Here is a 25,293-nt window from a genome sequence, read left to right as displayed (position 1 = left end):
ATTCTCCCTTTTATTGCATGTACTTGCTTGCTTGCTGACATATATTTATCTTTTAATTATCAGTTTCAATATTTTAATTTCAACAAGTTCTTTCCTGAAAGCCCAGTGTAACTTATCATCTTTATTTAGCTCAATACCACCTGATCAGCATATAGAATTATGACTGACACATAGTAGGAGCTCAATAAATATTTGTTGAACTGAATGAGTGGAGGAAAGACAAACAATGACTAAATAAATAATTCAGAGTTGCAAGCTTACCTGAGTGCCTTATGTAAATGGATTGGAGAATGCTTGTTTGAAAACAAACAAAAATATGATTAGGAGACAGAGTAATCCCATTATCCCATGTATTGAGGAAGAGATAATGGTGGAAAAGTCTAGGAAGATGAACCATGATGGGGAAATACATGATTTGAAAGGTGTTATGTTGTGCTAGGCTTAGTCCCTCAGTCATGTCTGACTCTCTGTGACCTCATGGACTGTATAGCCTGCCAAGCTTCTCTGTCCATGGGGATTCTCTAAGAATACTAGAGTGGGTAGCCATGCTCTCCTTCAGAGGATCTTCCCAACCCAGGGATCAAACCCAGGTCTCTCACATTGCACGTGGATTCTTTACCATCTGAGCCTCCAGGGAAATGCATGAATACTAGAATGGGTACCTATCTCTTCTCCAGGGGATCTTCCCACCCAAGAATGGAACCGGGATCTCCTACATTGTAGGTGGATTCTTTACCAGCTGAGCTACCAGGGAAGCCTGAAGAGGTGTTATAGACATGTAATTAATAGCACTTTTTAACTGATTGGATGTGATTAATAAATGAGACATAGATAACAGAATCATGGAAGATATCTGATTTTCTCCCTTAAAAACAGATGAATTGTGTCATTTTATTTTTCATTTGAGAAAAGAAACAAAGAAACACACCTGATTCTTTGTGACCGCCTGGACTGCAGTATGCCAGGCTTCTCTGTCCTTCACTATCTCTTGGAGTTTGCTCAAATTCAAGTCCTTTGAGTCAGTGATGCCATCCAACCATCTCCTGCTTTGTTGCCCCATTCTCATGCCCTTAATGTTTCCCACCATCAGGGTCTTTTCCAATCAGTTGGCTCTTTGCATCATGTGACCAAAGTTTTGGAGCTTCAGCTTCAGCATCAATCCTTTTGATGAATATTCAAGGTTGATTTCCTTTAGGATTGACTGGTTTGATCTCCTTGCTGTCCAAGGGACTATCAAGAGTCTTCTCTAGCATGACAATTCAAAAGCTTCAATTCTTTGGTGCTCAGCCTTCTTAATGGTTCAACACTCACATCTGTAAATGACTACTGAAAAACCATAACTTTAACTATACAGATCTGTGTCAGCAAAATGATGTCTCTGCTTTTTAATATGCTGTCTAGGTTTATTATAACTTTCCTCCCAAGGAGTAAGTGTCTTTTAATTTCATGACTGAAGTCACCATCCACAGTGATTTTAGAGCCCAAGAAAATAAAATCTGTCACTGCTTCTACTTTTTCAACTTCTATTTGCCATGGACTTTTGGGACTGGATGCCATGATCTTAGTTTTTTGAATGTTGAGTTTTAAGCCACCTTTTTCACTTTTATCAAGAGGCTCTTTAGTTCCTCTTTGTTTTCTGCCTTTAGGTTGATGTCATCTGCATATCTGAGAAGGGCTATCTCAGAAGATCAACCTAAATAGGAGATGTGATGATGCAGTCTTTTCTGTTACATCAGATAACTGGAAGCATGCTATTAGAATGAGCTACTTGGACAAAGTATTGGGGAGAAAGAAAATAAGATTTTTAAGACATTCAAGTGTTAAAAGAAGAATAAGAAGAAGAAGTAGAGACTGAAAAGAAAACCAGAAGAAATGGCTTTGGACAAAACTAGGGGAATTTGATATCATAAATGCAAAGGATGAAAATGCTTGATGTATGAGGATATGATCAACAGACTCAATGCAAAGTGCCCTTCAGGTGAACAGTTCATTGCATTGGCAAGATAACTTTTTAAATTAATTTTTATTGGAATATAGTTGCTTTACAATTTTGTGTTAGTTTCTACTACATAGCAAAATGAATCAGACACACACACACACACACACACACACACACATATATATATATATATATCCCATCCATTTTGAAATTCCTTCCCATTCAGGTTACCACAGAAAATTAAGTAGAGATCCCTGTGCTATACACTAGGTTCTCATTAGTTATCTCTTAGTACATAATATCAATAGTGTTTATTTGTAAATTCCAGTTTCCCAATTCCGCCCACCCTGAACTATCCCTCCTTGGTATCCATACATACATTTGTCTGCTTTGCTTTGCAAATAAGATCATCTATACCATTTTGACAGCTTTATTTCATTCTAGTTCAGTTCAGTTCATTCTCTCAGTCCTGTCTGACTCTTTGCGATCCCATGAACCACAGCAAGCCAGGCTTCTCTGTCCATCACCAACTCCCGGAGTTTACCCAAACTCATGTCCATTGAGTCCGTGATATCATCCAATCATCTCATCCTCTGTCATCCCCTTCTCCTTCTGCCTTAATTCTAGGGAAGTAGCTAAAATGTAGAGTTTAAGAATGAATGTGATTAGAAACAATAGGATGAAAACAATTTTTTTCAATAACAGTACCTATGAAAGAGAAGAGAACAACAATACTAGAGAGAGAGGGTACAAAGTATTTTTTGACGCTGAAGAGACAAGTGCATCATTAACTCTCTCTGGGAAGGATTTAATTTGGAAGGAGTAGCAGTAGAAAGTCGATAATTAAAAAAGGGACATCCCACTCCTGAGAAGGCAAGAATATTTGAGAATCTTATGATTATTAAGATTAATAATGGATTAATTAGTTCAGGAAGTAGGACAGACAGTAGGGATAGATGAAAATGTAAAAGTTTAGTGGCAAGAAAATAGTTCCATTCCTATCTAGAGTCTTCAATTTTCTGTGAAAAGAGCAATTAATGTCACTTAGAGTGAGACAAAGTGTGCTCATCAATGGTAAAAGAAGACTAAAATTTTGAAATAGCTAAATGACACTGCACTAGATGATGAAAATTATTAGACTGATGTTCTTTATCTACTATGTATTTAACAAATTCTACTTTATATTCCCAGCAATTTCAAAATATTTAAAATGCTTCTACTGTGTAAATTTGCATGAACTAGAATAATTGAATATTGCAGAATAAAGAGATAATACTATCACACACATGTCTTATTTTTCCTCCATATCCATTTGAAAAATCTAGTGGGACTGCCTAAAACTGCATTCCTCAAATGGGAGGGAATCATAGGAAAGGGCAAGTTATGATGAGTTTGAAAGAAGCAAACGTTTGCTTTGGGATGATCTGTACACTTGAATAAACATGTTCAGCTGAAACTGATAGGCCTTCTTTCTCCTGATGCAACTAATTATTTAATGTCAAGTCAAGCATTAAAATAGTCATATTAAATTGTTGCATATTGCACTGATACTCTAGTTTTATTTTTACAACAGCCTTAAAAGAGTAGTTAATATGTCTAATTTTGAAACACACTAAAACACTTTGAAAACATTCAACTTTATAATGCTGCCTAAAATGGCAACCCACTCCAGTATTCTTGCCTGGTTAACCCCATGGATAAGAGAGTCTTGGTGGGGGTGGGGGGGGGCGCACGGGCTGCTGTCTAGTGGGTCATAAAGGGTCAGATATGAGTTAGCTAATTAACAATAAACAAAGAGATAGCTTAGGCCCTGTTATGCCAAGATAGCCAGAGATCTATTAATACTAGAGTTTTATCCATGTATCTAAATGTATAAATCGGTGCTGTTTGTATTCAAGAAAGTAACTGCATTATAGAATACAAAAATAAGTAAATAAAGCCCCAATTCTTACATATCAACTTTTTTATAATAAGTACAAGAAATTCTAATGAGAAAAAATACATCAAAATATGTTGTATTGCTTTTGTTATTATGTTTCTATATGAATCTCTTGAGAAAGTATTATTATTAATAGTAGTTATTGCTCTTGAAACCGTATTGCCTTTCTAATAAAATATAATCCACAAGTCTTGAACTTTATAAAAGTAGACTGGAAACACATGCAATAATAGCAAAGGTATCTCTGGTTTTCCTCTCCTAAAATCACAGAAGTAATTACAAGTGTTGCTGCCTGTGTAAAATCCCCCTGATAATTTTACTAAATATTTTTTTCTTTCTTAAACTATTGAGTGATTCTACTTTTGGTCATTTAAGGAGTTGTAAACTAGCTTTTGGTTTTAATAGAACAGGAACAATTTTCTGAAACATTTTAAGAGTGGCAGTCTCTGTATGCATAGATAGTCGCTTGTAGTCTATATTTTCATGATTATTTAAAAATGCATATTTTCATTGTTATTTTAAAATATGCACTCCAGATTTTCTGTTATTTAGTTATGCTCAAATGACATTGAAAAGCAGACAAAACATTTTATTCAATTCTACGAGTTAGTGACATACAGCTTAAATAAATATATATTAGCTTCATGGAGCAAGACTTTTGTAAAGTTGATTTTTCATTTCTTGACTAGATTGTCTACTGTAATAATCAGTTAAGATCTATTTAGGATTGGAATTATGCATCTTTGGAGTATTGGAAAAAATGTAGGTGTCTGAAATCACTTGGTGATATAAGAAATATTTACATTTTTATACATTTATATAAAAGATAGATAATATACGGTAAAACTACTTTTAAATGTTTATGTTTTCTATATAGAGAGAACAGTAGAACAATCAAACAATGTAATGTACACAGTTTTTATTTTAGCCCATGATGAATTCCATTATTTCTTTAAAATGAATTTGACCATCTATTTTGTTGTCATAGACCATCCTGCAGTCCACTGCATTGTGTACAGCGGTAGCTATGCCCTTGAATCAGAAAGTATGCTATTCTTTTTAGAATACCCAAGTCACCACTGAAAATTATCCCAGTAAAATCTTATCAGTGGCTTCTGTGGTGGTAGGTAGACCTCTTTTCTATATGCCCTAGCATAGCAGGCTACAGTCCATGGGGTCACAAAAATCTGACACAACTAATTGACTAACATTTTCACTTCACCTTTGTGTATAAAAAATAAAAATTATACAAACAAAGAAAACAAACAAACAAACAAAAAACTTAGTCTTCTTGAATACCAAGCCTTTGTAGTTATGTATAATTCTTCTAGGGCAAGTTATTTAAAGCTTTCTGAAGGAAATGATATATAATCTGAAAACTGAAGGATGAACAGAGAAATAACAAGGGAGAATTTAGCTGTTAGGCATTTATTCTTTCAAATAATAAATACAAGTACCCAGTATGTGGCAGGAATTGTGGTATATTGGTTTGGACATATACTTAGTCTCTGCTCTAACGGAGCTCACAGTCCACCAAGGGAAAAGTATGTACCAGACTTACCACTTGGACAAGCATGAAATATGGAATTTGAAAAAGTTCACTATGGCTGAAGGTAGAGCCTGAGGTTGAAAATGCTGATACATTACTTTGAAGAGAAAAACAGGCTCTATATTGAAGGCCTTATGAGTCATGTTAAGAAAATCTGACTTTATTCTAAAGACAGATAAATGAGAAGGCATGGCAAAATTTTAGGGCACTAACACAATTGTGTATGTATGTGTGTGTGTGTGTGTTACACTTGATAAGGGTGTCATTAACTGCAGATTGGAGAGTTATTCAGAAAGGTGGACCATGGAAGAATATAGTCTGGTTAATTCACTGTATCAGTAACATAGTGGGAGTAATTGTGGGTTGGGTTGAAGCAGTTCAGATGTAGATGATCAGGAATGAATTGAATAAAGAGCTACATGATTCAGAATAAGAATGAATGTAGAGATATTCACCCCACTTTTCTCAGTAGCTAAGACACTTCCTGGTACATAGGAGATATCAGAAATGTTGTTATAAATTATTTTGTTATACACTGTCTTATTTGTTATAAATGTGATAGAGGAGGAAAGGTATTGAAATGGTGATGAGCATAAACTCTGGATTCAGACCGTTTGAATTCAAAATTCAGACTCTGTTGTTTACTTCAAGACTCTGCCTTCCATTAACTGTGTGACATGAGGCACATTGCTTAACTTTATTGTGCATCAGATTCCTCAATTGTAAATGGGGCTTATATTGCTGCAAGGATTCAGTGTGATACTGCATGCAAATGACTTAGCGCAGTGCTAACCAAACACAGAGAGGTCAAAAGTCCTGGGTCGGTCTTAATCAGCAAGAAGGGCCATTGTTCTTCTCTAACCTTTGATCCAAGTGAGTACAACCTAAGAGAAATTTCAGACACCAAAAAAACAGCTGGATGTGAAAATACAAAGAGGGAGAGTAAAAGCACAATAGAATATGGGAGGTGCAGTTACTACGAGGAAGTCTTGCAGTTCTAAGCCTCTTAGAAACAGAAAAAAAAGATGATTAAATACATCAGCTAAACTGCAGTATCTCATGAATTGTGATGTTCAGAGTAAAAGAGAAACATAGCAAGACTAGAAAGTAGGATTATTTTAAATTACAGTTGCAATTATTTTAAATTACTTTAAAGCACAATTACAGAGGAGAAAAACTACATGAGAGGAGAAATAAGAAAAGAGTACTCACATTGATTTGTTCGTTCCCTGATAGCTCAGTTGGTAAAGAATCTGTCTTCATGCAGGATTCCTGGTTCAATTCCTGGGTCTGGAAGACCCTCTGGAGAAGGAATAGGCTACCCACTCCAATATTCTTGCTGTTCCCTTGTGGCTCAGCTGGTAAAGAATCTGCTTGCAATGCTCGAGACCTGGGTTTGATCCTTGGGTTGGGAAGATCCCCTAGAGAAGGGAACGGCTACCCACTCCAATATTCTGGCCTGGAAAATTCCATGGACATATAGTCCACGGGGTTGCAAAGAGTTGAACACCACTGAGCAACCTTCACTTCACTCATTTAGATTCAAAGATCATTCAGCTGACAAGCCAGTGAACTAAAATGCAACTCATTTTGTTTGTAGTTAAGCATTGTCTAGATAGATGAGGCATTATGTAATAATGAGTGAAATTTATTGAGATGTAGCAAAGTAACTGATGATGGTGGTAAAGGAGCCTCCAGTAAGAACAAAATGAAACAATTAAAAAATTGTTGGTGGTGTTGTTGCTCAATCACTAAATCACATTCAACTTCTTTGCCACTGCATGGATTATAGCATACCAGGCTTCACTGTTCTCTACTATTTCCTGGTATTTGCTCAAATTTATGTTCATTGAGTTCATAATGTTATATAACCATCTCATCCTTTGTCGGCCTCTTCTCCTCTGGCCCTCAGTCTTTCCCAGCATCAGTGTGTGTGTGTGTTAGTCATTCTCAGATCAGATTAGATCACATCAGTCGCTCAGTCGAGTCCGACTCTTTGCGACCCCATGAACCACAGCACACTAGGCCTACCTGTCCATCACCAGCTCCCAGAGTTCACTGAGACTCACGTCCATCAAGTCAGTGATGGCATCCAGCCATCTCATCCTCTTTCGTCCCCTTCTCCTCCTGCCCCCAATCCCTCCCAGCATCAGAGTCTTTTTCAATGAGTCAACTCTTTGCATGAGGTGGCAAAGTACTGGAGTTTCAGCTTTACCATCATTCCTTCCAAAGAAATCCCAGGGCTGATCTCCTTCAGAATGGACTGGTTGGATCTCCTTGCAGTCCAAGGGACTCTCAAGAGTCTTCTCCAACACCACAGTTCAAAAGCATAAATTCTTTGGCGCTCAGCTTTCTTCACAGTCTAACTCTCACATCCATACATGACCACATGAAAAACCATAGCCCTGACTAGACGAACCTTTGTTGGCAAAGGAATGTCTCTGCTTTTGAATATGCTGTCTAGGTTGGTCATAACTTTCCTTCCAAGGAGTAAGCATCTTTTAATTTCATGGCTGCTTTCACCATCTGCAGTGATTTTGGAGCCCATAAAAATAAAGTCTGACACTGTTTCCCCATCTATTTCCCATGAAGTGGTGGGACCGGATGCCATGATCTTCGTTTTCTGAATGTTCAGCTTTAAGCCAACTTTTTCACTCTCCACTATCACTTTCATCAAGAGGCTTTGAGTTCCTCTTCACTTTCTGCCATAAGGGGGGTGTCATCTGCATATCTGAGGTTATTGATATTTCTCCCGGCAATCTTGATTCCAGCTTGTGTTTCTTCCAGTCCAGCGTTTTTCATGATGTACTCTGCATATAAGTTAAATAAACAGGGTGACAATATACAGCCTTGACGAACTCCTTTTCCTATTTGGAACCAGTCTGTTGTTCCATGTCCAGTTCTAACTGTTGCTTCCTGACCTGCATACAAATTTCTCAAGAGGCAGATCAGGTGGTCTGGTATTCCTATCTCTTGAAGAATTTCCACAGTTTATTGTGATCCAAACAGTCAAAGGCTTTGGCATAGTCAATAAAGCAAAAATAGATGTTTTTCTGGAACTCTCTTGCTTTTTTTGATGATCCAGAGGATGTTGACAATTTGATCTCTGGTTCCTCTGCCTTTTCTAAAACCAGCTTGAACATCAGGAAGTTCACGGTTCACGTATTGCTGAAGCCTGGCTTGGAGAATTTTGAGCATTACTTTACTAGCATGTGAGATGAGTGCAATTGTGCGGTAGTTTGAGCATTCTTTGGCATTGCCTTTCTTTGGGATTGAGATGAAAACTGACCTTTTCCAGTCCTGTGGCCACTGCTGAGTTTTCCAAATGTGCTGGCATATTGAATGCAGCACTTTCACAGCATCATCTTTCAGGATTTGGAATAGCTCAACTGGAATTCCATCACCTCCACTAGCTTTGTTCGTAGTGATGCTTTCTAAGGCCCACTTGACTTCACATTCCAGGATGTGTGGCTCTAGGTCAGTGATCACACCATCGTGATTATCTGGGTCATGAAGGTCTTTTTTGTACAGTTCTTCTGTGTATTCTTGCCATCTCTTCTTAATATCTTCTACTTCTGTTAGATCCATACCATTCCTGTCTTTTATCGAGCTCATCTTTGCATGAAATATTCCTTTGGTATCTCTGATTTTCTTTTTTTTTTTTAAACTTCACATTGTATTAGCTCCGCCAAACATCGAAATGAATCCTCCACAGGTACACCTGTGCCCCCCATCCTAAACCCCCCTCCCTCCCCCCTCCCCACACCCTTCCCCTCTGGGTTGTCCCAGTGTACCAGCCCCAAGCATCCAGTATCGTGCATCGAACCTGGACTGGCGACTCATTTAATACATGATATTATACATGTTTCAATGCCATTCTCCCAAATCTCCCCACCCTCTCCCTCTCCCACAGAGTCCATAAGACTGATCTATACATCAGTGTCTCTTTTGCTGTCTCGTACACAGGGTTATTGTTACCATCTTTCTAAATTCCATATATATGTGTTAGTATACTATATTGGTGTTTTTCTTTCTGGCTTACTTCACTCTGTATTATAGGCTCCAATTTCATCTACCTCATTAGAACTGATTCAAATGTATTCTTTTTAATGGCTGAGTAATACTCCATTGTGTATATGTACCACTGCTTTCTTTTCCTTTCATCTGCTGATGGGCATCTAGGTTGCTTCCATGTCCTGGCTATTATAAACAGTGCTGCGATGAACATTGGGGTACACGTGTCTCTTTCCCTTCTGGTTTCCTCAGTGTGTATGCCCAGCAGTGGGATTGCTGGATCATAAGGCAGTTCTATTTCCAGTTTTTTTAAGGAATCTCCACACTGTTCTCCATAGTGGCTGTACTAGTTTGCATTCCCACCAACAGTGTAAGAGGGTTCCCTTTTCTCCACACCCTCTCCAGCCTTTATTGCTTGTAGACTTTTGGATCGCAGCCATTCTGACTGGTGTGAAATGGTACCTCATAGTGGTTTTGATTTGCATTTCTCTGATAATGAGTGATGTTGAGCATCATTTCATGTGTTTGTTAGCCGTCTGTATGTCTTCTTTGGAGAAATGTCTGTTTAGTTCTTTGGCCCATTTTTTGATTGGGTCATTTATTTTTCTGGAGTTGAGCTGTAGGAGTTGCTTGTATATTTTTGAGATTAGTTGTTTGTCAGTTGCTTCATTTGCTATTATTTTCTCCCATTCTGAAGGCTGTCTTTTCACCTTTCTAATAGTTTCCTTTGTTGTGCAGAAGCTTTTAAGGTTAATTAGGCCCCATTTGTTTATTTTTGCTTTTATTTCCAATATTCTGGGAGGTGGGTCATAGAGGATCCTGCTGTGGTTTATGTTGGAGAGCGTTTTGCCTGTGTTCTCCTCTAGGAGTTTTATAGTTTCTGGTCTTACGTTTAGATCTTTAATCCATTTTGAGTTTATTTTGTGTATGGTGTTAGACAGTGTTCTAGTTTCATTCTTTTACAAGTGGTTGACCAGTTTTCCCAGCACCACTTGTTAAAGAGATTGTCTTTAATCCATTGTATATTCTTGCCTCCTTTGTCAAAGATAAGGTGTCCATATGTGTGTGGATTTATCTCTGGGCTTTCTATTTTGTTCCTTTGATCAATATTTCTGTCTTAGTGCCAATACCATACTGTCTTGATAACTGTGGCTTTGTAATAGAGCCTGAAGTCAGGTAGGTTGATTCCTCCAGTTCCATTCTTCTTTCTCAAGATAGCCTTCATTGATTGGAAGAATCAATGTAGTGAAAATGAGTATACTACCCAAAGCAATTTATAGATTCAATGCAATCCCTATCAAGCTACCAACGGTATTCTTCACAGAGCTATCTCTGATTTTCTTGAAGAGATCTCTAGTCTTTCCTATTCTGTTGTTTTCCTCTATTTCTTTGCATTGATCACTGAAGAAGGCTTTCTTATCTCTTTTTGCTATTCTTTGGAACTCTGCATTCAGATGTGTATATCTTTCCTTTTCTCCTTTGCTTTTCTCTTCTCTTCTTTTCACAGCTATTTGTAAGGCCTCCCCAGGCAGCCATTTTGCTTTTTTGCATTTCTTTTCTATGAGAATGGTCTTGATCTCTGTCTCCTGTACAATGTCACAAACCTCATTCCATAGTTCATCAGGCACTCTATCTATCAGATCTAGGCCCTTAAATCTATTTCTCACTTCTACTGTATAATCATAAGGGATTTGATTTAGGTCATACCTGAATGGTTTGTTACCCCACGGACTGTAGCCCAACAGGGTTCTCTGTCCATGGGATTCTCCAGGCAAGAATACTGGAGTGAATTGCCATTCCCTTCTCCAGAGGATCTTCGAACCCTGGTCTCCTGCATTGCAGGCAGATTCTTTACTGTTTGAGTTACAGGGAAGTACTAGCATCAGAGTCTTTTCCAATGAGTCAACTCTTCACATCAAGTGACCAAAGTACCTACTGGAAATTCAGCTTCAGCATATAAGTGGCAAAAATATTTCTCAGTGGAAAAAAAATTTAATTTTTTAGATGAAAAATTCTTCTAAAGTAAGACTTCATCTTGACTAATGACAGCTCCTCCTTCCCCCAAGGCAGGACTTGAATCAGAGACCTGCAAACAGTTAGCTTATTTCCAAAGCAGTATTAAGGACTGAGTATATAGAGAGGAAAAATAAAAAGACCAATTCAAGAATTAGTTAAGGAGGATGGTTTATGAAGTTGGTCGACCGATTTGACAACTGATGTTTAATCCTGTGTGACATTCTGTGGAGTCTTTGTAAAAGAATATTTCAACTGTGTACAGGGATTGGGTTATTAAAGAGGAACTCTTATCCACTGTCCAGCCTCCATCATTGGTCAAGCATGGATTCACCTGTGAATGGCAGTTGCATCACTTGGAAAGTTCTAAGATTGGATGCAAGAGGCACTGTGACCATGTGCTGGTAGGGTGAACCTGTGAAGTAGGTAAAATCTTCTCTGGATCAATCAATTTGACATTGGCAGTTGGGCCTAGAAGGATTTAAGTAATCTATGTGCATGCCTGGTAAGTTGCTTCAGTCATATCCAACTCTTTGAGACCTCACGTACCGTGTAGCCTGCCAGTGTCATCTGTCCATGGGATTCTCCAGGCAAGAATACTGGAGTGAGTTGTCTGCTCTCTTCTAGGAAATTTTCCTAACCCGGGGATTGAACCCATGTCTCTATGTCTCCTGCATTGGCAGGCAGGTTCTACAGAAGGAGGCTAATACAATTCCTATCATTATTAGGAGAAAGTGTCGAACTATAAGAATGAGGAATATATCCTATAAGTCTTCAGTGAAGGAGATTTTCTTCAGTCAATTCAAAATTCGTTTCCCTCAGATTCTTAAATGTAATAAATAGTACAAGAATGGGAAGAGTTTTATTTTGCTTTATTTGTAAACCATTATTACCCAGCAATTTTATTCTCAGTAAATGAGTAAAGATTGTTTTTGTTATAGTTGATATTTTTGTTGTTGTCCTTTAAATGATGATAGAGAGACATACTTATACATGAAAGGGCTCAGGTATCATTAGAGTTCTATACGTCTGGAACAAGTAATTATCTAAAGTTACTTTCCAGGCAAGAAGGGTAGAATACAAAATGGCTCTAAAACAATGTTGAGGAGAAGATATGAAAGAACAGGAAGTAAACACGAAGAGGAGACAGCAAACGCTATATAGTCTCATCTACTCATTTTATCCACATAGAGTACTACATTCCCTCTCTTTATTTTCTATCACAGCCAAATCATTCATCTCTTTCCTAAAGCTTACTATTTTAAAATGTTTATGTGTATAATAGATGCATTCTTCTTAGTCTCCACTAAATCGCCAGGGCCAGAGCACCAAAAATATATCTTTCTTCACCATTCTACAGTCAAGAGCATGTTCATTGTGTAAAATTGGACATTTTTACTGAATTAATTAATGTATTAATTTCCAGTTAATGTCAGGGGAGAGTGAAATTGTCCTCCCAAAGAGCATAAATAAATGTTCCATAAGCTTAAAGAGTCTTTGAAGTTGCTTGATTTGTTTTAGAAATTCAAGCACATTTTGAATTTTATTACCCACTCTATTCATGTTTCTACTGATTAATCAAAATAATGGTTTAATTTGCTTATCTGGAATAACATTCTTGCTTTAGTGAGATTGCGAATATTTACTAATTAACAGTTCAGTCCCTCCAGTGCTGCATGTCTCTTTAGAAAAATATAATAAAAATCTAGTGTAATATAAAATTAATATTTTACTAGATAAATTCACACTTTTGAATAACAGACATGTTTTTAGCTTTTGAACAACTTTTGAAATTTGATAAATCAGAATTTAAAGGTTCACCTTCTCTTTTCTTGCAGAGTGTGATAAGGTCTGCACTCTCATACTTGAGTATCATGAACTCCTAATCACTTGCTTGACCATAAAGCAATTTAAAATATATGTTTCAGGTATTGTCAATATGTAAAAGAGCCTTGCCATTTTGAAGTTTTTTATTTGTGACATGATGGGTGAGAGTCACTTAGCTTCTGGCTGGAGAGCATTTTCCTCATTCTTTCCTGGGCATCATAAGTGAGTAGCCTTAGTAAAATCTGATTTAAATTCTGAATCTTAGCATACTTCCACATTCGACTCTTCAAAGCGTGCAGCAATTAAAACACACACACATACTTATGAAATACTCAATTATCCAAATTATAAATTAATAATTATAGTGAAGAGAACCGAACAGCTTTAACTATAGGTGTACCTTGCCATTCTTATTTAACATACTCTCCCTTCCTAACACACATATGTGATGATAAAGGAATTTAAGCAAGGCAACTCTTTCTCACTCGATACCCTCCATGATAACAAGAGCTTAGTCATATTAATCCACTTTTATAATTTATCTCCTTACTCCCCTAAAAAAGGAGGGATTCTTATTCTCTTGGATTCTGTTCTCAGTGGTTCTAAGTTTAAGATCTTACCTTCGAATCCAAAAGGGAAAGGTCACTTAAAGTAGTTCTCTTATTTAAGTGAATTTTCATAATAATATTTTGACAAAATGAAAACAAAACCCCCAGGGGATTCTTTCCATTTTTCCTTCATTATGAAGGTCAATTTATCAGGACTTGCTTTTCATTATTTCAATTTTATGAATTTTTAAAGGGCATACTTATCTAATATTTAAATCAACACTATCACCTTTGTCAAGAAGAAAATAATATATTACATTATTATGATAATGTGCTTTATTATATCTAGCTGAATAATAAAATTTTTCTTGTAATTCAGTTATTAAAATAATATAATTTAAGAAAATTATATTTCACTTTCATTATCTCACTGTAAAATATTAAAGAGTAGTATCATTTGTACATATAGTATTATGCACTGTATGTAATATTTTTTCTTGGTATAATCAGTTTATCATAATTTGCAATTTTATTTTTCTACAACCAACCTGTGTGACATGACTTTTAACATCAATAAATTAGCATATCTCAAAACATAAAATTATAAATTTCCTTAAAAGTTAAATACAATCACTAAATATTTCTATGTGTTCCTCTGTGTGTGTGTTTCTTACTTCCCATCCCTGTGAAAATAATCTTTTTTTCAGAAATATTCTCAGATACTAAACAAATATATAAATAATTCCTTGATAACTGATAATCGAAAGTCTACTAGAAAAATACTTACAGGGTATTTAGAATCTTTTAAAGTAGTTTTGTCTCATAATTCAATTTGTAATGTTTCTCCATATGCATATGGTAAGTGGTATCTTATGAGAAGATCTTGTCTTGAATCTATTATTCTTTTATAATTTATGTATTCTGTGTCTTCAAGTAATTTATATAGAGAAAAAAACTGGTTCTCTTCAAACCAATTACAAACGAATCACCATACAAACAAAACCCTAAACCCAGTGGTTTAAACAGTCCTAAATTATAATGGCAACCCACTCCAGTGTTCTTGCCTGGAGAATCCCAGGGACCGGGGAGCCTGGTGGGCTGTCGTCTCTGGGGTCGCACTGAGTCGGACACGACTGAAGCGACTTAGCAGCAGCAGCAGCAGCAGCAGCAGATAGTGTTCACATAAATGGGCCTTCATTTTAGTTATCTAAAAGCAAATATTAACCTTTGACAATTTAAATATTGGAATTCAATGACAGGATACAATATTATTTAAAGATAGATACATATTGTTCCAGCAGACCATTGTGTAATGATTATTAACTTTAGGTAACCTAAGTACGGACACAACTGAGGGACTGAACTGAACTGAACCTAAGTACAAGCAAGTGTAAAAAGACCCAGTAACTGATCTACCTGCACAGGTGTAGTCAGTGACAAAACAGAACCGGGGTACATGTAGTTCTGACTCCATAGCCCATTTCTCTACTTAGACATGATGAGTGTTTCAGCAACTCAGTGTTTCAGTATGACATCATCAGTTGTCTAAATGAGTACTATGTTAGCTACTATGCAAAATGGTTGACAGCTATACATTTTCAATACTAGCTTCCAAAATGAGAAAAAACACAAATGTGGATTTAGTAAAATTAGAGCAATAACTTTAAATACTCAAAAATATACATTTGAGGGGAAAGTAACATATCTTATGGGGGGATAATTTTTTGTATGTAATGAAGAATAGATTGAGGCATTTCATGTCCAGATTTTCAGTTCTACCACCAGTACAATGGTAAAGGCAAAAAATCAACAATATAGAAAGTAATTTAGTGAAGGTGGTAACCCCATTTTGAAAATGTGGAAAATCATTTTTTAATTTGTTATTTAATTAATTTCTACACTGTAGGAGGTCCAGGAGAACCTCATTAATTATCACTCCTCACTAACAAATTCTAATTAATTAGTTTCATTTATAGTCATATTCTTCAAATGGGAATAAAAATATCATCTTTTTTTCTTTTCTTTTTTTTTTTTTTTTTTTTGCTATTGCTAGACTGGAGAACTTGTTTCCTAAGTAAGGATGAAAACTACATTAAAAAAATTCCATAAAGAAGTAAAATAATCTCTTCTCTCACCTCCATTTCTTATATGAATATTTGGAGAATACACCCCAGTGGTGTGTGGATACCTGGTGGGAATGAGGAAACAAGGAATAGAGAATTCCTGCTTCATAACCTTATGTATCAGAAAAATGAATGGCTTGTATCCACCCAGATGTTCTCTATAAACTTGGTAGCAATAACTAGAGCTGTACACTTTCAAAATGTATGTTACCAGATCTCATGAAATAGGTGCCTCAGAGGAGAATTGTTTCAAATGGTGAGCTGAAGGGCCTGACCTAGGAAATGTGTCCAATGTAACCAAATTTGTTGCTGAAAATTCTGTAAACATCAAATGAATTCACAGAATAACCTGAAGAAGAGATTTTTAGGTTTGATTGGTCATAGAATAAGGAACTTCAATTTTATCAATCATTTTCCTTTTTTATTTAATAGAAAATACAGCAGACACTTGACTGCTCCTAAGCAAAGGATAGAATTTATACCAGCTTATAAGCTAGGTTTTACTAGGCTCATCTGGTTCTTGATTGGAAATCAAAACTTTGGAGCCATTAAATTACCTGTTCAAATTCTTTAATTTAGATAAATGAAGCTTTTATTATACCAAGCCTACTAAATTTAAGAATCATGATTTTTATCATCATGTAATATCATTCTTGAATTTGCAATCATACTTAAATACCCTGAGAGTTTTCTTCAAATGCATTATTCAAAATAATAAGGTAGAGTTTCATACATACTCAATTTCATGATAAAAATCTAAAGGATATAGCATTACAATTTCTTTAAGTTCTGAACTAAGTGTCAGCAGAACATCCCGTAAGACTAAGTTGCTTAAATTATTAATACTTCAGAGGATCATTTCATTAAAATGTGATACTCAAAATAGAGTATCATTATGTTTTTCACCTGCTGTTAAGAGCTATAGAGTTCCTTGCCTGTGGATTTGTATCACACTACCATTAGTTTTACTAAAGTCAGAAAGAAAATTTATGTCATATTTTAATTTTAATAGCCTAACTCTTTATCACATGACTATAACATAGCACTAGTAAGAGTTTGTAGAAGTAATGTATGCTTCCAGGAATGAATGAATTATAATTATAATATTATTAATCATAATTATGAGTAACCAACTTAGAAATCAGTCATTTTAAGAAACATTATGAATATAGATGATCATATTATGAAACATTATATGAACATATTTTGTGTGCAATTCCAAAATGACAAATTAGATTTTAACAGACAATTATGAAACAGAACTTAAGTATCCACAATGGTCAGTATTTAAAAAGTACACAAAAGGATATATATAAATACGGTTAGTATATTACAAGCTGAGTTATTGCATTTTATATTCTCACATTATGAATTTTATCATACGTCTTATTATGCTATAAGTGAAAAATGAAGTGGAAATTTTAGTCGTTCAGTCATGCCCACCTCTTTGTGTCCCATGGACTATAACCCACCAGGATCCTCTGTCTATTGAATTCTCCAGGCCAGAATACTGGAGTAGGTAGTCATTCCCTTCTCCAGGGGATCTTTCTGACCCCAAGATCGAACCAGGGTCTCTTGCATTACAGGCAGATTTTTTTACTATCTGAGCCACCAGAAAAGCCCAAGGACTGGCATAATTATTAATTTTGTCCATTTACTCGCTAAAGTATTAAAGAAACTTTTTAAAAAAGAGTTTATTCCAATGCTACTTAACCTACTACAGAGCACAGAAAATAAAGGAAACTTCCAAATTAGTTTTATAATGAAATCATAACATCCTTTAAGAAAATTATCAAGAACTACACCAAAAAGACAGCCATATACCATGCTTATTTATGAATATAAATTCAGAAATATTAAATGAAAAATAGCAAACAGAATTCAATAGAATATTGAAAAAATAAAAAAAAAAATTAATCCATGACTAAATGGAGTTTTTACTACCCCAGAAATCCAAGTATTTCACTAGTACCAACTGTTTTAATATGATCAATCATAATAATATAATTAATATAATAATAATATAATATAATAATTTTATAAATTATAAAATGAAAAATTCTATTTATGGTAAAGAACACTAAATCAAATAATAATTGATAGGATGATATGCATTCACCCACAGATCTTTATCTAATAAAGAAACATGAAAACATTTCCTGCTAAAATTAAACATATATGGTTTCCTGTTTCACTACTATTTAAAATAATGTAAGAAACATTTGGACAATGCAATCAGAGAAGAGAAAAAATTGAATTTGAGAGGAAGAAATTAAACATACAGATGGTATGATAGCTTAAATAAACCAATGAAAAACAGGAAAACTTACTAAAGTAATAACAAGGAAATGTACATAAAACCAATAGTTAACAAATAGGCAAATAATGCCTATCATAAAAGATAAAAATATAGGTAAAACCCTCATTTACAGTAAAAAGAATAGCAATTTAAAAAGCTGACTGGAAGTAAAATTAGAAATAAATCAATTTAAAGTAGACATTAACATTTATAAAATTTCCCTGAACCAAAAAAGATTTGAAAAAAATGTAAAAAAAAATCTGTTTGAATAGGAGAGATCAATATAATAGGTTTTATATTTTTATAGGTTAATTTACAAATTTAATACAATTTCAAATAAACTGCTGCCATTTCCATTTTTATAGTTATTAAATTAATTACAAACTTTATTTAGAATAACAAATATGTCTGATGAGCAATGAGAGGGAATTACTTCTTTAAGATATCAAAGGTACTATTTAGCCTCTATAATTTATTTTTTTTCATTTTGACAATATTTATTTCAAATCAGATTTTATAAACGCTAGATAAATTACATACAAAAGCTAGACATAAATATATAGAAATCCCAGAAAGAACAAGATTATTTTATATAACAGTTTATAAGTATGTATCAGTTCATAAATAATGTAAAGTGACACAACCGTGGTTTCCATTCTAACATATGAAGACCCTCATAACGAGAAAAAAATTTTTCTAAATCTCTGAAAAACTAAAAAATCAGCAACTCAGATCTGTCAGAGAATTGAGGTCACAAAGCAAACTGTCACTCAGGAAACGAGGGGAAAAGGCAAATGCAGAGAATCACGATTTACCAGGAGAGAAGCCACTGAAGACAGTGACTGGCAGAAACCCTAACAGGTGCTGATGAACTGCTGTAGACTAAGTGTGGAACAGACTGAAAGTTAAATTCCTGTAGGCCCAGTATAAGGGCAGCCCCCACAGTTTCGTTAGTTTTACTTTGGGGAACAATACCAGGTTCTCACTGCAAAGATTAGAACATCCCCTTTCCTCAACACTTATTCCTCAAATATTCAAGCAAATAAAGGAGAAAAACAATCATTTTGATAATTCTCAGGGAAAAGTAATTATTTTGAAATTGATCATACCCAACTATACAAAAGACACTTAAAAATAAGCAACAAGGAAATAAATAATCCCCATGAAAAGGACAAAACATCTGAACAAAAAGACCACTAAAGAATACATACAGATGGCAAGTATGCTTATGAAGGGATGGTAAACATTTGTAATTAGGAAAGTGCACATTGGAACCGCCAATTTCCAGTCCTGCATGTTGCAGAATTTAAAGTCTGTCCTAATAACAAATAAAAGGCTGAACAAAGTGAAAAATCAACTCTTCTTAGACGTCAGAGAAGTGAGGTCACAGAGCAAACTGCTTCCCTGAGAAGGTGGAGAGGTAAAGAGGTAGATACAGAGAATCATAGCTTTCCAGAATGGAAATAAGAAGCAGAGATCTTTGAAAGAATCAATATTAGGGCAGGAAAGTCTGAACTGTGGGGATCAATGAGACCAAGTCTGTGAGTTTAAAACTCCAGCAGGACCCCCACACTTTAGTGAACTTTATTTCCTGGAGCTCTGCCAGATTCCTTTGGTGAATATCAGAGAAATATTCTCTTTGGCTTCTTACAGGAAGAGAAAGAAAATAACAGCTATGAAATATATTGGAGCATTCCATTCTTCTTAGCAAGGCCTACCCTCAAAAGGAACTATTTCACCACAGCCTATTGGGATTTAGTCAGAGCCTCACTGACTAAGGCAAAGGAAACATCCAAAACCAGTGCTTCCTGTCCAACTTTCAGAAAAATATTGCAAAGCATAATAAAGGACAAAAACAGTTTGAAGATTCAAAACAAGAATCAGGACTAGACTCAGGCATAGCAGGAATATGGGAATTATAAGACTGTGAATTTAAAACGATTTTGGTTAATATGTTAAGGGCTCTAATTAAAAAAAAGTAGACAATATGCTAGAATATAAGGATAATATAAACAGGAGATGGAAAGAATAAGAAAGAAATTCAGTTCAGTTCAGTTCAGTCGCTCAGTCGTGTCCAACTCTTTGCGACCCCATGAATCACAGCACCCCTGGCCTCCCTGTCCATCACCAACTCCCGGAGTTCACCCAAACTCACATCCATCGAGTCCCTGATGCCATCCACCCATCTCATCCTCTGTCGTCCCCTTTTCCTCCTGCCCCCAATCCCTCCCAGCATCAGAGTCGTTTCCAATGAGTCAACTCTTCACATGAGGTGGCCAAAGTACTTGAGTTTCAGCTTTAGCATCATTCCTTCCAAAGAACACCCAGGGCTGATCTTCAGAATGGACTGGTTGGATCTCCTTGCAGTCCAAGGGGCTCTCAAGAGTCTTCTCCAACACCACACTTCAAAAGCATCCATTCTTCAGCGCTCAGCTTTCCTCAAAGTCCAATTCTCACATCCATACATGACCACTGGAAAAACCATAGCCTTGACTACATGGACCTTTGTTGGCAAAGTAATGTCTCTGCTCTTCAATATATTATCTAGGTTGGTCATAACTTTCCTTCCAAGGAGTAAGCGTTTTTTAATTTCATGGCTGCAGTCACCATCTGCAGTGATTTTGGAGCCCAAAAATATAAAGTCAGCCACTGTTTCCACTGTTTCCCTGTCTATTTCCCATGAAGCGATGGGACCAGATGCCATGATCTTCGTTTTCTGAATGTGGAGCTTTAAGCCAACTTTTTCACTCTCCACTTTCACTTTCATCAAGAGGCTTTTGAGTTCCTCTTCACTTTCTGCCATAAGGGTGGTGTCATCTGCATATCTGAAGGTATTTATATTTCTCCCGGCAATCTTGATTCCAGCTTGTGCTTCTTCCAGCCCAGCGTTTCTCATGATGTACTCTGCATAGAAGTTAAATAAGCAGGGTGACAATATACAGCCTTGACATACTGCTTTTCCTATTTGGAACCAGTCTGTTGTTCCATGTCCAGTTCTAACTGTTGCTTTTGACCTGCATATAGGTTTCTCAAGAGGCAGATCAGGTGGTCTGGTATTCCCATCTTTTTCAGAATTTTCCACAGTTTATTTTGATCCACACAGTCAAAGGCTTTGGCATAGTCAATAAAGCAGAAGTAGATGTTTTTCTGGAACTCTCTTGCTTTTTTGATGATCCAGAGGATGTTGACAATTTGATCTCTGGTTTCTCTGCTTTGGGGCGTTGGGTATCTCTTCACAGCTGCTCCAGCAAAACGCAGCTGCTGCTCCTTACCTTGGACGAGGGGTATCTCCTCATGGCTGCCCTTCCTGACCTTCAACGTGGGATAGCTCCTCTAGGCCCTCCTGCACCCACGCAGCAATGGCTCCTTGGTATCTCATGAAGAGATACCCCACGCCCAGGGTAAGAGAAATCCAAGTAAGATGGTAGGTGTTGCAAGAGGGCATCAGAGGGCAAAAACACTGAAACCATACTCACAGAAAACTAGTCAATCTAATCACACTAGGACCACAGCCTTGTCTAAGTCAATGAAACTAAGCCATGCCCCTGGGGGAACCCAAAACAGGTGGGTCATGGTGGAGAGATCTGACAGAATGTGGTCCACAGGAGAAGGGAATGGCAAGCCACTTCAGTATTCTTCCCTTGAGAACCCCATGAACAGTATGAAAAGGCAAAATGATAGGATACTGAAAGAGAAACTCCCCAGGTCAGAAGGTGCCCAATATGCTACTGGAGATCAGTGGAGAAATAACTCCAGAAAGAATGAAGGGATGGAGCCAAAGCAAAAACAATACCCAGCTGTGGATGTGACTGGTGATAGAAGCAAGGTCTGATGCTGTAAAGAGCAATATTGCATAGGAGTCTGGAATGTCAGGTCCATGAATCAAGGCAAATTGGAAGTGGTCAAACAAGAGATGCTAAGAGTGAATGTCGACATTCTGGGAATCAGCGAACTGAAATGGACTGGAATGGGTGAATTTAACTCAAATGACCATTATATCTACTACTGAGGGCAGGAATCCCTCAGAAGAAATGGAGTGGCCATCATGGTCAACAAAAGAGTCCGAAATGCAGTACTTGGATGCAATCTCAAGAACAACAGAATGATCTCTGTTCATTTCCAAGGCAAACCATTCACTATCACAGTAATCCAAGTCTATGCCCCAACCAGTAACTCTGAAGAAGCTGAAGTTGAACGGTTCTATGAAGACCTACTAGACCTTTTAGAACTAACACCCCAAAAAGATGTCCTTTTCCTTATAGGGGACTGGAATGCAAAAGTAGGAAGTCAAGAAACACCTGGACTAACAGCCAAATTTGGCCTTGGAACACGGAATGAAGCAGGGCAAAGACTAATAGAGTTTTGCCAAGAAAATGCACTAGTCATAGCAAACACCCTCTTCCAACAACACAAGAGAAGACTCTGTACATGGATATCACTAGATGGTCAACACCGAAATCAGATTGATTATATTCTTTGTAGCCAAAGATGGAGAAGCTCTATAGAGTCAGCAAAAACAAGACCAGGAGCTGACTATGACTCAGACCATGAACAACTTATTGCCAAAATCAGACTGAAATTGAAGAAAGTAGGGAAAACCACTAGACTATTCAGGTATGACCTAAATCAAATCCCTTATGATTATACAGTGGAAGTGAGAAATAGATTTAAGGGCCTCGATCTGATAGATAGAGTGCCTGATGAACTATGGAAGGAGGTTCTTGACATTGTACAGGAGACAGGGATCAAGACCATCCCCATGGAAAAGAAATGCAAAAAAGCAAAATGGCTGCCTGGGGAGGCCTTACAAATATCTGTGAAAAGAAGAGAAGTGTAAAGCAAAGGGGAAAAGGAAAGATATAAACATCTGAATGCAGAGTTCCAAAGAATAGCAAGAAAAGATAAGAAAGCCTTCTTCAGCGATCAATGCAAAGAAATAGAGGAAAACAACACAATGGGAAAGATTAGGGATCTGTTCAAGAAAATTAGAGATACCAAGGGAACATTTCATGCAAAGATGAGCTCGATAAAGGACAGAAATGGTATGGACCTAACAGAAAAAGATGTTAAGAAGAGATGGCAAGAATACACAGAAGAACTGTACAAAAAAGATCTTCACCACCCAGATAATCACGATGGTGTGATCACTGACCTAGAGCCACACATCCTGGAATGTGAAGTCAAGTGGGCCTTATAAAGCATCACTACAAACAAAGCTAGTGGAGGTGATGGAATTCCAGTTGAGCTATTCCAAATCCTGGAAGATGATGCTGTGAAAGTGCTGCACTCAATATGCCAGCAAATTTGGAAAACTCAGCAGTGGCCACAGGACTGGAAAAGGTCAGTTTTCATTCCAGTCCCAAAGAAAGGCAAGGCCAAAGAATGCTCAGACTACTGCACAATTGCACTCATTTCACACGCTAGCAAAGTAATGCTCAAAATTCTCCAAGCCAGGCTTCAGCAATATGTGAACCGTGAATTTCCTGATGTTCAAGCTGGTTTTAGAAAAGGCAGAGGAACCAGAGATCAAATTGCCAACATCTGCTGGATCATAGAAAAAGCAAGAGAGTTCCAGAAAAACATCTATTTTTGCTTTATTGACTATGCCAAAGCCTTTGACTGTGTGGATCACAATAAACTGTGGAAAATTCTTCAAGAGATGGGAATACCAGACCACCTGATCTGCCTCTTGAGAAATTTGTATGCAGGTCAGGAAGCAACAGTTCTAACTGGACATGGAACAAAAGACTGGTTCCAAATAGGAAAAGGGGTTCGTCAAGGCTGTATATTTTCACCCTGTTTATTTAACTTATATGCAGAGTACGTCATGAGAAACGCTGGACTGGAAAAAACACAAGCTGGAATCAAGATTGCCGGGAGAAATATCAATAACCTCAGATATGCAGATGACACCACCCTTATGGCAGAAAGTGAAGAGGAACTCAAAAGACTCTTGATGAAAGTGAAAGAGGAGAGTGAAAAAGTTGGCTTAAAGCTCAACATTCAGAAAATGAAGATCATGGCATCCGATCCTATCACTTCATGGGAAATAGATGGGGAAACAGTGGAAACAGTGGCAGACTTTATTTTTCTGGGCTCCAAAATCACTGCAGATGGTGACTGCATCCATGAAATTAAAAGACGCTTACTCCTTGAAAGGAAAGTTATGACCAACCTAGATAGCATATTCAAAAGCAGAGACATTACTTTGCCAACAAAGGTTCATCTATTCAAAGCTATGTTTTTTCCTGTGGTCATGTATGGATGTGAGAGTTAGACTGTGAAGAAGGCTGAGTGCCGAAGAATTGATGCTTTTGAAGTGTGGTGTTGGAGAAGACTCTTGAGAGTCGCTTGGACTGCAAGGAGATCCAACCAGTCCATTCTGAAGGAGATCAGTCCTGGGATTTCTTTGGAAGGAATGATGCTAAAGCTGAAACTCCAGTACTTTGGCCACCTCATGTGAAGAGTTGACTCATTGGAAAAGACTCTGATGCTGGGAGGGATTGGGGGCAGGAGGAGAAGGGGACGACAGAGGATGAGATGGGTGGATGGCATCACTGACTCGATGGAGGTGAGTCTGAGTGAATTCAGGGAGTTGGTGATGGACAGGGAGGCCAGGCGTGCTGTGATTCATGGGGTCACAAAGAGTCGGACAGGACTTAGCGACTGATCTCATCTGTACTGATGTGATCCTCTGCGTTTTCTAAAACCAGCTAGAACATCTGGAAGTTCACAGTTCAGGTATTGCTGAAGCCTGGCTGGAGAATTTTGAGCATTACTTTACTAGCATGTGGGATGAGTGCAATTGTGCAGTAGTTTTAGAATTTTTTGGCATTGTCTTTCTTTGGGATTGGAATGAAAACTGACCTTTTCCAGTCCTGTGGCCACTGCTGAATTTTTCAATTTTGCTGGCATATTGAGTGCAGCACTTTCACAGCATCATCTTCCAAAATTTGAAATAGCTCAACTGGAATTCCATCATCTCCACTAGCTTTGTTCATAGTGATGCTTTCTAAGGCCCACTTGACTTCACTTTCCAGGA

Source organism: Bubalus bubalis, chromosome 19 (genome assembly GCF_019923935.1).
Source record: "Bubalus bubalis isolate 160015118507 breed Murrah chromosome 19, NDDB_SH_1, whole genome shotgun sequence".
Classification (NCBI taxonomy): Eukaryota; Metazoa; Chordata; class Mammalia; order Artiodactyla; family Bovidae; genus Bubalus; species Bubalus bubalis.
Note: the sequence above shows the minus strand (reverse complement) of the source record.